The 11,858-nt window shown below is 46.6% G+C and overlaps 1 pseudogene across 1 annotated transcript; it reads left to right on the top strand.

The window, feature by feature from the left end:
- The first annotated feature begins 1,353 nt into the window (after nucleotides 1-1,353).
- Nucleotides 1,354-4,518, top strand: LOC149370902 (uncharacterized; annotated as a pseudogene). The gene is made up of 2 exons (XR_016291662.1): nucleotides 1,354-1,723; nucleotides 2,168-4,518. The product of XR_016291662.1 is annotated as an uncharacterized LOC149370902 (transcript).
- The last annotated feature ends 7,340 nt before the right edge of the window (nucleotides 4,519-11,858 follow it).

The following is an 11,858-nucleotide window of genomic DNA, read 5'->3' as shown; positions in this document are numbered from 1 at the left end:
ATCAGGCACATAGATGAGACCTGGCTGGTATATATGGCTATACACACGGTCACTCATAATAATCAATAGACAACACCTGCTGGCACCATCTGGACTCCAGACCCGAGTCCTGTAGGAACATTAAAAGAAGGCTTGAAGCTTCATTTCTACTTGACTGTTTTCTGAGCGGGTAAACAACATTATCGATGCAGTGCATATGACGACGACGAGATGAGACACTGACAAAGCGCTGAGAAGCAGCAGGACACCCAACTTGCCTGTTAACATCCGTTTCAGAGAACCTGTTAAAAGACACCTTCACCTCAGTCCGCACTGGAGCCGTTGAACGGAAAAAAGAAAGGCCGCGGGTATACCCTACTTACATATGATTTCTCACAATCTCAAGAAAGTGGGCTCACGTTCCAATATGAATGTAGTTTTTTCTGCGCCCGATAAGCTGTCTAAGCTTTGTGACTTGGTGAACTTGGTGAAGGAGGGGGGGGGGAAGGGGGGAGGGGGGGGGGGGGCTTCGCCAAGAAGCATAAGAACAGATTTCTAGAGTGCACTGACAATATTGTGTACAGGCTTCTGCTTTCCTGTGGCAAGCATTGCACGGGCCAAAAGGTAGATGTCTCAATGATCGGTTACTAGATCACAGGAAAAGAGTAGAAAACAATGTTTCCGGTGATGTTGGCATTCATTTCAGGGACTGCACAGAAGAAACAAAGAAGAAAAAGAAAGAACCATGTTTGCTCATTTGCAACTAGTGCGAGGTCTTGACCGATAGCCGCGTTAAGATTGCTAGAGAAATCATAGAAGCCTGTGAAATTCAAAAGCACCAAAACCAATGCGTAAGCACCGCAAAAATTGCTCTGTGTGAGAAAGAAATGCGTTTTCTGAGCCACCGACAAGGAAATGCTCAGAGCTTGCCATGTGTCACTGCTGCCTCGGGCAGAGTTCCGGGCATGCCTTTTATGTCATTTTATGTGTGTGCCTTCTTCATTTTTGAGACTGTCCGCCACTGTATTTAAACAAAGGCAGAGCCTCAATAAACGTCTCTTGTAAGTTCAGCGCTGTGTCCATGTCTCGTTTCGTCCTCGTCGTATGCGCTGCAGCGATAGTGTCTAACCAACATGCCCAAGCGTCTACCTTGTCGGGTAGACAGGGTCCTGAAGGGAAGTGTGAGAGGCTCTTGTCTTCTTGAGGGAAGCGAACAACGCACACCATTTCCCATTGTACACTGTCCTGCTGCAACACCACCTAGACGAACTTAAGGCCTCTGCGCTGAGAGCTGACGTCACAGCAACGTCACAAGGATGAGGCCGGTGTCGCGACGCGGCTCTGCTCCTCTAGAGCGGGCGCGCATTGAGGCACCCTAGCCGTGGAAGTCGCGACGGGGCGCGAGAAACCGGTCTGCCCCAAGCATGCCTTCCTTGAATTCCTAGACGGGAATCGGGAAGCCACTGCACGTAGCTCCGGCAGGAGCGGTCAGTCGCCTTTCGTGTCCGATGGTGTGTTCACGGCTTATTTGGCTGCCGTCTATTTCTTCTGTGCGCGAGTGCTGTGATGACGCTTCGACTTTAACGCAAAAATGCCGAACAAATGTTGTGTGCCTCTGTGCCGAGGTAACTATAAAACGGGACCAAAGGTTCATGTGTTTAAGTTCCCGCAAGATAAAGCGCTGCAGCAATCATGGATACGTGCCATTCCACGGAAAAACTTCGTCCCTTCTGAGCATTCCAGGGTAAGAGATGAATAATTTTTTCCATTCGTCCTCTTTTGTAGCTTTTAATTGTAGCACCGCCAAACTTGCAAAACGTTTTGGGTACTGTTACGTTCTGTGCGAGCCGAGTGAGACGCGCGCCGGCGTTCTGGGCCAGCGGAGTGAGACGCGCGCCGGCGTTCTGGACCAGCCGAGTGGGACGCGTGCCGGCGTTCTAGTGGGACGCGCGCCGGCGTTCGGGGATGCTATATAAAGGCCACGGCAGAGCGCTTCGCCGCTCTTTCCTGCCCGTCTGCCAAGTTGGAATAAAGGCGTTCCAGACAACCTTCGGTGTCGCCGCTTGCTCGTCGTTCGTCGATTCGCCCGAAACGTAACAGTACCTTATAAATGTGTATTTAATATTTGATCACGGGTTCTTATTTGTAGCAGGCTGTTACTTATATTAGACAAATATTTCTTTTTTAGGTCTGTGAGCATCACTTCACAGACGACGACATCGTGCGAGAGGCGTCATATGTCGACGATGCTACAGGTCGAGTGACGACAGCAAAGTTATCGCATCTGCGCCTTCGGTCAGGTGCAATTCCATCATTATTTCCAGGCTGCCCTAGTTACCTATCAAGCACAAAGACTTTAAGAGAGGAGCCAGAGGCGAAGCGAACACGCCTGGAAGCTGCTTCAATGCGAAGAGGAATTTCTGAGTCAATTCAGACATTTCGCAATGTGGAGGAAGCGGACAAAATCACCACCTTAAGGGACCTTGCTAGCGAAGTCAGAAGCCATAAGTCACAGTTCTGGCATGTAATTGAGGCCAGTGAGCGTCTCATGTTGGTGCACATCATAGAGGACGAAGCTGCATGGATTAAATATTCAATTGTAATAAAATCAGACCTCAGTATCACATTGTTCTTTGTGAGGAAGCCGCTCACAAGACTGGGCCCTAACTTGCCTATTCCGAGTGCAGCCAGAAGCAAAAGAGAAATAATAGAACTCTTCCAAAACGTTGAGAATTGGGACAAGGGCTTAAATTCAAATTCTGGCGATGCAAACGAAGACATCGGCGGCACTATTCGTCTGCTGCTGAACAAGTTTTCCACGACACCAGCCGACGACAAAGCCAAAGCAATAGAATTCCTGAGCGAGCAGCTGAACCTGCTTTTTTTGAAGAAGGAGCGGAGACGGTACTCCGTTGAATTCATGGTTTATTGCTGCATTCTTTTTACGGTATAACCGCACGCATATAAATACATCCGCAGCTATGGAGATGTCACCCTGCCCCACCCTATGACCATTCGGTCGATATGTTCGTTATTTGGTATGAACCCAAGACTGGAACACCATGGTCCGACGTTCCTGAATTATGTTACAAAGAGGATCTCGGAACTCGATGATCGCCAGCGCTTCGTTACCTTGATGGTCGATGAAGTCCATATTAAACCTTATTTTGATTACAAAGGGGACAATATAACTGATGCAGCACTGAATTCATCGGAAGTCGCTACCAGTGCTTTCGTCTTCATGATACAGAGCGTCGCATGCCCTTTCAAGGAAGTGGCCCACATTGTGCCAGTGCACAAAGCCGATGGCGAGTTTCTGCACAATTTACTGAAAGATGTGATATGTGGGCTAGAAAACATTGGCTACAGAGTTTTATGTGTAGTCAGTGACAATCATTCTGTGAACAGAAAGGCAATGTCTCAGTTTACAACGCCGCCAACAAATGCAATTTTATATCCGCACCGCTCTGACCCATCGAGACCTCTCTTTTTTGTAATTGATCCAGTGCATATACTCAAATGCGTCCGAAATAATTGGCTCAACCAAAAAAACGACCAACTATGCTTTTATTTTCCTGACTTCAATGAAAATTCCAACCAGCCTCCACGCATGCGCACAGCATCGTTTGCTACAATCAGAGAAGCTTACAAGCTGGAGAGTGATCAGCTTTTGGGTACGGTTACTCGCTCTCTAGAAAAGCATTGTACCCGTCTAGCCTTGAGCGGCAGAATGTGAAGTTCGCCTTGCAGATTTTCAATGACACCGTGCCACCAGCGCTTCGTGCTCTTGGAGAAAAACACAGCTTACTCTTTCCTGAAGATACAGCGAGTTTCATTGAAGTTATAGCGAAGTGGTGGAAGGTTGTGAATGTTAAAACCCCATGGAAAGGAAAACGACTGAATGACCGATTTCAAGAGCCAGTTTTTCCTTCGGAGGATGACATGAAGGTGGCTTTCCTCTACAAAATTTTGGACTGGATTGATTCTTGGAAAGAGAAGAATCTGGACAGCGGGGTGCTCACAAAGGAAACCCATGCTTCTCTGCATCAAACAACCCATGCACTGGTTGAAGTCAGCAGGTATTGCTTCGATGAACTGCAGCTTTCATACGTCCTGCTCGCCAAGTTCCAGACGGACAGCTTAGAGGACCACTTCGGGAAATACAGGCAACTTGCTGGCTCCCAATATCATGTTTCTATTAGGCAAGTTTACGAGAGCGAAACTAAATTACGGCTGCAAAATACTTTGCCCACAATCGCAAGTGCTTGCGGAACGAATAGCTCCTTCGATGAGCAATGGGAAGATCTGCGAAAGCAGCTAGAAACACCGCATCCTAACTGCAACGTTGTAGTTACGAGAGATGCCTTGTCAAAAATACAAGACATTATCCCCGTCCTGGTGTACGTGGCAGGATATGCAGTCTACGCGACTCTTAAGAAATTAAACTGCGTGAAATGTCGGGCAGCATTGACAGTCGGCAAGACTATCACTGTCTCTGCAGCTCAAAAGTACTATCACTTGGTGAAAGATATAGACCGAGGTGGCCTCATTTTCCCAGGGTTGTTTGCTGTAAATGCTGTAACCCACAACTATGTTGTTGTTGAACAAGTGTCCAAGAAAGAGTTCTTGAGGAGCCCGAACCAGCGCCGTCTAGTCACCGAACTCACATTACAGCTGCTTGCAGATCAAGAGTCATCCGATTTTGACACCTGCGAAGATGGGCACACAGTTGAGCTTGTGTTGAAACATGTGTTGTGGAGCAGTACTAACATTCTGCTCAAAAACTTCTGCCGCAAGCTCAACGATGATGTAGCCGATGCAAATGCTAAGGCTAAGGAAAGAAAAGCTTCAACGCTTTCAAGGAAGTGAAAAGTTGTTTGTTTGTTTGTTGCTGTTGACTTTTAAATGTATATATTATTCCGCATCAAGAACAGTGTTACAATAATCGAAATGTAAATAAATGTTTTGTACCTGTAAATCTCTCCACTGATGTCTCAACTTGAGTAAAAACAATCTTTTGCAGCCAACTGTGCTGCCGCCTCATATCCTCGCGCAGTAAAAAAGAAACATGCATGCTCCTCGGAAAAACCGCTGAGGCCCCATCCCTGTGACGTCACTGGAGGAGCACTGAGGCCTTAAGTTCGTCTAGGTGGTGTTGCCTGCTGTAGGCTGTCCGCCACCGCGTCGCCTGTGACACCAATGTGTGAGGGCGGCCATTGAAACGAATAGAGCAACCTCTGCCATGCAAAGAGTTAATGAATCTTAGCAGAACGCCCTGTACACCTATGTCTTGGAAATTATTCAGTATTGAGCTCTGGAGGACGCTATCACAGTGCTTTGAGACGTCAAGGAAAATGGCTAGTGTAGAAAGGCCGAAAGCTCTCGGATGAACAGAGTGGCTTACCAAGTCTAAGACGATGTCTTTAGCATTTAAATGTCGGCGGAATCCATTCATACATGTTCGCAGTGCCATGCTGTCCTCGAGCCACCCCGATAAGCATGAACTTGCCAGCTTTTTCATTCGCTTAGCCAGTCAGGATGTCAGTGACGCAGGGCGGTAAGAGGCCAGGTCCGCCATCTCTTTGCAAGGCTTAAGCTCTGGATAACACATGCCACCTTCCATGACCTTCCAGTCTCCCAAACTCGATTGAGGTAGTTTAGGAGCACCTTCCTGTATTCCAGAGGTAGATTCCGCAGAATTTTGTTTTTGATGCAGTCGGTACCTGGTGTACACCGCCGCCGAAGGCCGCTGAGCACTGTCTGGAGCTCTCTAAGCTAGAACAGGGCGTTCATGACAGACGTGGAGGAAGCAGGTGGACGGCAGAGGTCAATTAAGGAAGTAGCTCGTACAAATGCATCCGAAAATTTATCTTCTGAGTAATCAAGAGGTTTCTACTTGTGCGTTGCAAGAGCTTCAGAAGGCATAAATTGGGGAGGTTCTTCAGCAATATTGCCAATGAATCGTCATATTCCCCTTATTGATGAGAATGCGGTCAAGCTAGCACAGAAGGATGCCCGTTGCGACCTTCAGAGCTTGTTCATGCGTCATCCAATAGCACTATTCAGCATATTGAAGGCCGTATTCAAGGCTCTGTCGTCCTCCTTCCGCATGAGTTGTCTCTCCGCCCTTCTGCGCACTGCGCGAAGGTTCTTGAGTTTTAAACCCAGGACCGGAGAATGGTCAGGTAACTTGACCACCGTAGTTGCTGCTATCATACGAAAGATTACTTTGTCAATAATATAGCCAGAAACACACGCTATAGGTTCTCTCTGTAGTTGTCCCAGCTGACAACATGACAGATTCTAGAACCACGCGCGAGGAAGTCGGCAGCAAACACAAAAATCGCGTAGTGTTCACTTCCCATGCCGTCAAGTGCTGTTGACAATTTCACGCGACGTCAGTTGCATGCAAAATCAGATGTATATCTGTGGCTGAGGCTGGAGGTCGGAAGAAAGTGGGGCTTCCGTCATAGGCAACACACAGATCCAAACTGTCAATGACGTCTACGAGTTCGCATCCGCAGGAATCAGTGTTCCCGTCACCCCAGATGGTGTGATGAACGTTGTTGGAGTGATGAGCTCAAATATGGCATAGGAACAAATCCAATGCTACCATCTTCCGCGCAGACACGTACACGGGTCAAACATAAAAATTTCGGAAGTCGAGCTGTATTTTTACAGCCGGTACCTCAATGTCATCCCTGCTGAGATCAGTGACGGGTCAAATATACATGAGGAATTTCCCGGCATATGTAAGCCGTGGTACTTTCAGCATGAAAAGACTGTTTTCTGTGCGCGCATGTATAAGCGTGTAAACCTGTGTTGTGTAAGCATACATGTATGTGCGTGCGTCCATATACGTGTGTGCGTGCGTGTTTGCGTGCATGTGTGCGTGTGTGTGCCTACGTGTGTGCGCATGCATGTGTGTGTTTCGCATTCGTGTTTCACTCTCCTCGACTGGAACTGCCGAACGCATTGTTTTCAAGGGCCAAGTTTTCCCTTACACTATTAAATCACAAACTAACTAATGAGAGATAAGGACCATTCCTGAAAACAGCAAAGAGATGCAAATGCGGTTCTCCTCTAAATGACAGTGCCAGCCGCGAGCGCAGACTGCGCTGAGCCTCACATAGTCGCGCAGTGAGAACGCAATTGAAGCGGAAATATATGCGCCTGTTTAGCATTGCGTAATCTAGACGTACTCCTGCAGATAATGGGCGTTTAATGAATTCGGGGATCGCGCGATTTGGGCCATTCAAAGAGGCTTCGCATTAGAACAAGCGCCGCAACAGGCCCAGACGTGTAACGCAGCAACTGTCGCAAACCTAAGGAGGGAGCTGCAGAATGGTCTCCCATTCCATTTGTCTCCGACTAATGGGTTTAAAGAATAATTCTCCGGGCCGGGCCATGTTACAGAAAAGACAAATGTACTGCTGTCCTTATTCTTTTTTCCCCAAAGCGCCTGTGCGTCAGCGTTCATTCTATCTCTTGTTAGGCAATAAGAGAAAAATTGAGAAAATTGGGAGCAGTGTGCCCCCGTAAGCACTTCTATATGGTTTTCATCTTGAGGCCACATTTTTTTGCTTCACATGTTTCACGGCAGAGTTACTGTATGGATGATCAAAACTCAAAAATAATACTCGATGTAGGCAACATTGAAATAGAATGACAAAGTAAGATCACACTTGAGCGCTCTCGAATGACAGAGATATACACTGGCGTACATATTGACTTCAATATAATACTTGTTCTACTCCGATGGCTTATTTCAGTTGTACTCAAGAAAGAAACTAAATGGCACGGGAGCTATTCCTCGTACAAAGTGTGTAACTTTATCGCAGCCTAACGCATGACAGCTTGGAATACAGCTTGGGTGCTGTTAGATACAAAACTTCAAAACACAATGAGAAAAAGTTAACCTGAAGTTGAGCTGATTTCCCAAGACGACTGTCATTGATTTTAGTCCTCTCAGAAAATCTAGTCTTCGAAAAAACGGTTCATTAAGCCAAATCCTTCAACCGTTTCCTTTTACTAAAGCCTGCAAATGTGTCTCTGACACGCGCTTGGGCTTCTGTAAGGTTGCGTCATCCGCTGGTTAGTCTATATGTATTCTTTCAAGTGCTTTCGCAATGCGTTCTGCTGGTAGTGATCGGGTTTCAATTTCAACGACATATTAATGGATTAAAACCACACTCGTAGCTTGTTCCTTCTTTCACTTCTCTTTTACGGTGCTAGCTGTATTAGATTAGCTTTCTCGGCTTTGCGTTAACGTCGTTGCCGTCGTCGTCCCTACTGCAAGCCCGGCTGAAAGCAAAAACATATACTGTATAGTATACATGCGTACAATGCTGCCGGCTAAGGGTCACGGCCACTCCCCGCTCTGGTAAAGGCAAGCTTTAGCAATTGAAACCGAACCGAAGACACTGACCTATACCATGATGCAGAGCTACTGTATACTTACTCTCAGCCACCAATCCGCACAATCCAATCACTCATAGGCCACTGCGGCCGTTTGTGTTTGATCACGGATGGTTCTGCTGCAATGACCAACTATTTCGATGGCAGTGACGGTCATGCCTGAGGTCATCACCCTGTTAACTAATTCGCAAACAGCTGGCGCTGATATACTCTTCGTACCCTGGCGGTAATTAGCTTTGACCTGCATTTCTTTTTGTTATCTATGCGCTGCACTTCATTTTATATTCTTTTAGTCTTTTGCCATTGGTCTCTGCTGCCAGCGACGTTGGCTGCGGGAGAAGACGTCACGCTAGTCGGGATGTCGCTTCAATAAGTACTTCTCACGCCCATCTCACACTGGCGGACGGGCGCCGACGCCGATGAATTAGAGAGTGCGACGACGCCTTTGACACGCTTTGACGATCGTGATCGACCCTAATTCAGTCTAGGCTTAGACTCTGGGCGTCGTCTGCGCGTCGAATTGCCACATCGCGGACCATTTGTCCAAGGGTTTTTCCAAGAATTGATATTTTTTTTGTGTGGGGGGGGGGGGGGGGGGGGCGCTGAGGGTAGAGGACGAGCGGTGGTCATTTAGAATGTTTTATTTGCGATTCTGACGTGTCGCAAGGGTTATGAATTCAACGCTTACGACAATGAGGACGAACATTCCCCGCTGTGTGTAAAAAAAATTAAATCGTTTCGAATTAAGAGGAGCACCCTCACAAAAAGAAGGGGGCATGTCGGGAAATCAGTGCACGTGACTGAGCCGGACTGGATGCGGCGACAGAAGGGTGAATAGCGCAAGCGCAGCCACATGACCAGATGTGGTTTGGTTTGGTTGATAGGGTTTAACGTCCCAAAGCAACTAAGGCTGTGAGAGACGCCGTAGTGGAGGGCTCCGGAAATTTCGACCACCTGGGGTTCTTTAACGTGCACTGACATCGCACAGTACACGGGACTCTAGAATTCCTCCTCCAAAGAAATTCAACCTGCCGCGGCCGGGATCGAACCCACGTCTCTCGGGTCAGCAGCAGAGCACCATAACCGCTGAGCCACCACGGCGGCTCATGACCAGATGTGTCTGGAAGTGACCGTTTGCTTCCCCATCTGTTTTGCTTTGCTCGCCATTGACGTCACGACCAAATGAAATGAAAAATGAAATAGACTGGTGGAGAATGCAGCACCTAATATACGCTCCTTTTGGATCCTTCGCTGAGTGCTCGAAAGCTTTCCGGATTAATTTCATTACATCCTTCATCTCAGTGTGGTCAAGTAGTCAGAGATAAGCGTCGAAACTTTAAGCAATCATCTCATAAAGATATCGATTAATCACCTGGATAACCGCTCGATTAATCAAGCAACGAAAGAACGAAGCAAAAGGAGGCGAAGTCTTGCACTTCAAGCGCGCGAAAAAAAGCAGCGTCTGACACGTAAATCCCGATGTGTAGACCGAACTTTTAGAAACTGCATTTTTTAAAAACTGTCTTTAGAATCCTGTACAGCTACAGTCATGGGCAAAAGTTTGCTGGACGCGGCCTCACAAAAAAAAAAAAAAAACAGTTTTCACCGTCAGGCCGAGCTCGTCAACGAAAAACATAGAAGCATGAGAAGAGATGCGCGCTCCATTTACTGCCGCATTTATCAGCTGAATAGTCAGCGATGCAAAGCAGAAATAATTGTTAGCTGCCAATCCTCATTCAGCGCTTTTATCCACCGCTCTATACGAAAGTATTTATTTCCCTTATATTTTGGCCCAGCAAAATTGCTCTAAATTGTCCGGGGCCGATAAAAAACTGTGATAGTGAACTGCGATATGTTATCTGAGTTCACTTGTTTTGTTTTTGTCTGTTTTACTGCGCTTTTACTTTTCTTTTTATTTCTAAATTGTTTTACAGAAACTTCTGTATTTGAGCCCCTTTACACAATGCCTCTCCGGAAGCCTGTACGGTATGAATAAATAAAAAAATGAATAAATAAATAAATAAAACAAAAATAAATAAAAAATAAATAAATAAATAAATAAAGAATGTGAAGTGCGCCTATTACACCTTTAGCTTCGCGGTACTGTTTTAAAGTATCTGCTCTGCCGGCAAACCATGAAGCAGAAGCGCCCTCAACAACCCTTTTTGTTCCTTTGATTTTCTGTTGCTTTTTCAGCGGTCGTGGCACCTCCTCTCAGACGTTGCAAACACATATGTGCTTTTTAAACTTGTTACCAGATGAAAATTTTGGCTGCAAGTAAACAGCCATACAGCAAGCCAGGTAATAGGGACTGTCGCAAAACGGTAGATTTTTTTTCTTTTCCTTCTTTTTATTCAGTTTTTTGTCTCCTTGCTCGTGAAGTGCAAGCCTGCCATCTCGGAGCTGATTGCGAGAAAAGAGCTTGCCCACGGCTTCTACATCTGGTGCTCAGCGCGCGCCGGCTGGAAACGCAAAAGATGGAGGCTGTATATACTGCCACCCAGCTGTTCTCTTGTTCTATATTTGGGACTCTTTGATGGTGTCGCAGCATATCATGATAGAAGCATCTCACGAATGCAAACCTGCGCAGGCAAAAATTTCCAGCAGTCAATTCGACACGTGTCTCAATTAAATGCACTATTAGAAACAAAGGAAAGCTATTGAAGAAGTGGCGAGGCATAAACGGCAGGGAACCATTTGGAGCTTTTTTTTTTATCACATACTGCGGACCAGATATGGTCCAAGCAGGAGAGGCACAGTACAAGACACTAAACTACAAAAGTTCGACCTTAAAAAAAAAAGAAAAAACATACATAACGACGAAACAAATTCCAAGTCTGTTAGTTGCTGGCCAAAATGTCTTCGATTTTCAATAGCATGATTTTATGTTTGCATGATGATATCGGTGCTCATGGTGTTAAAGGGCAAGAGGGATAAGCCATAGACGAATCATGTCTCCAGGTGCTCCATCAACGTCTCACACTAAAAAAAAAAAAAATTACCGGACGTTTGCCATTATGGTAATGCGATTTTCAGTGACAGCTCGGATAGTGCTAAATGCTGCTGCCAGTCGGAGTGTTTAACAACTAAAGGTACTGGTGTAGGATGGCTGTTCAGTTTATGCCGCTGCACTAACATATTAGTTCCGCGATTAAGCTTGATAGTGAAAGTCTTGTGACGTCATTGTATTCAAATTCATCAGTGACGGACATTCTCTCCAATCAGCGTGACGTAGTGCACATGGTGTGTTACGCTAGAGTAGGCCGCTAACGTAACACTCGTCATCGCTATCAAAGAAATGTACAGTAGTTTTCAAAAATAGCCGGGCCATTGGCCTTTGGCCGGAGCAGCTGCGACGTCGCACAGTGGCGCAACCCCGCTTCTTGCGGTGAGGCGAAGGGGGGGGGGGGGGGGGAGGAAGGGGGGCAGTGTTTGTCGCATGATGATGCAAAGCGACGGGA

Source organism: Amblyomma mixtum, chromosome 1, assembly GCF_055824585.1.
Source record: "Amblyomma mixtum isolate Tamu chromosome 1, ASM5582458v1, whole genome shotgun sequence".
Lineage (NCBI taxonomy): Eukaryota > Metazoa > Arthropoda > Arachnida > Ixodida > Ixodidae > Amblyomma > Amblyomma mixtum.
This window is presented reverse-complemented; position numbering and strand designations above follow the sequence as displayed.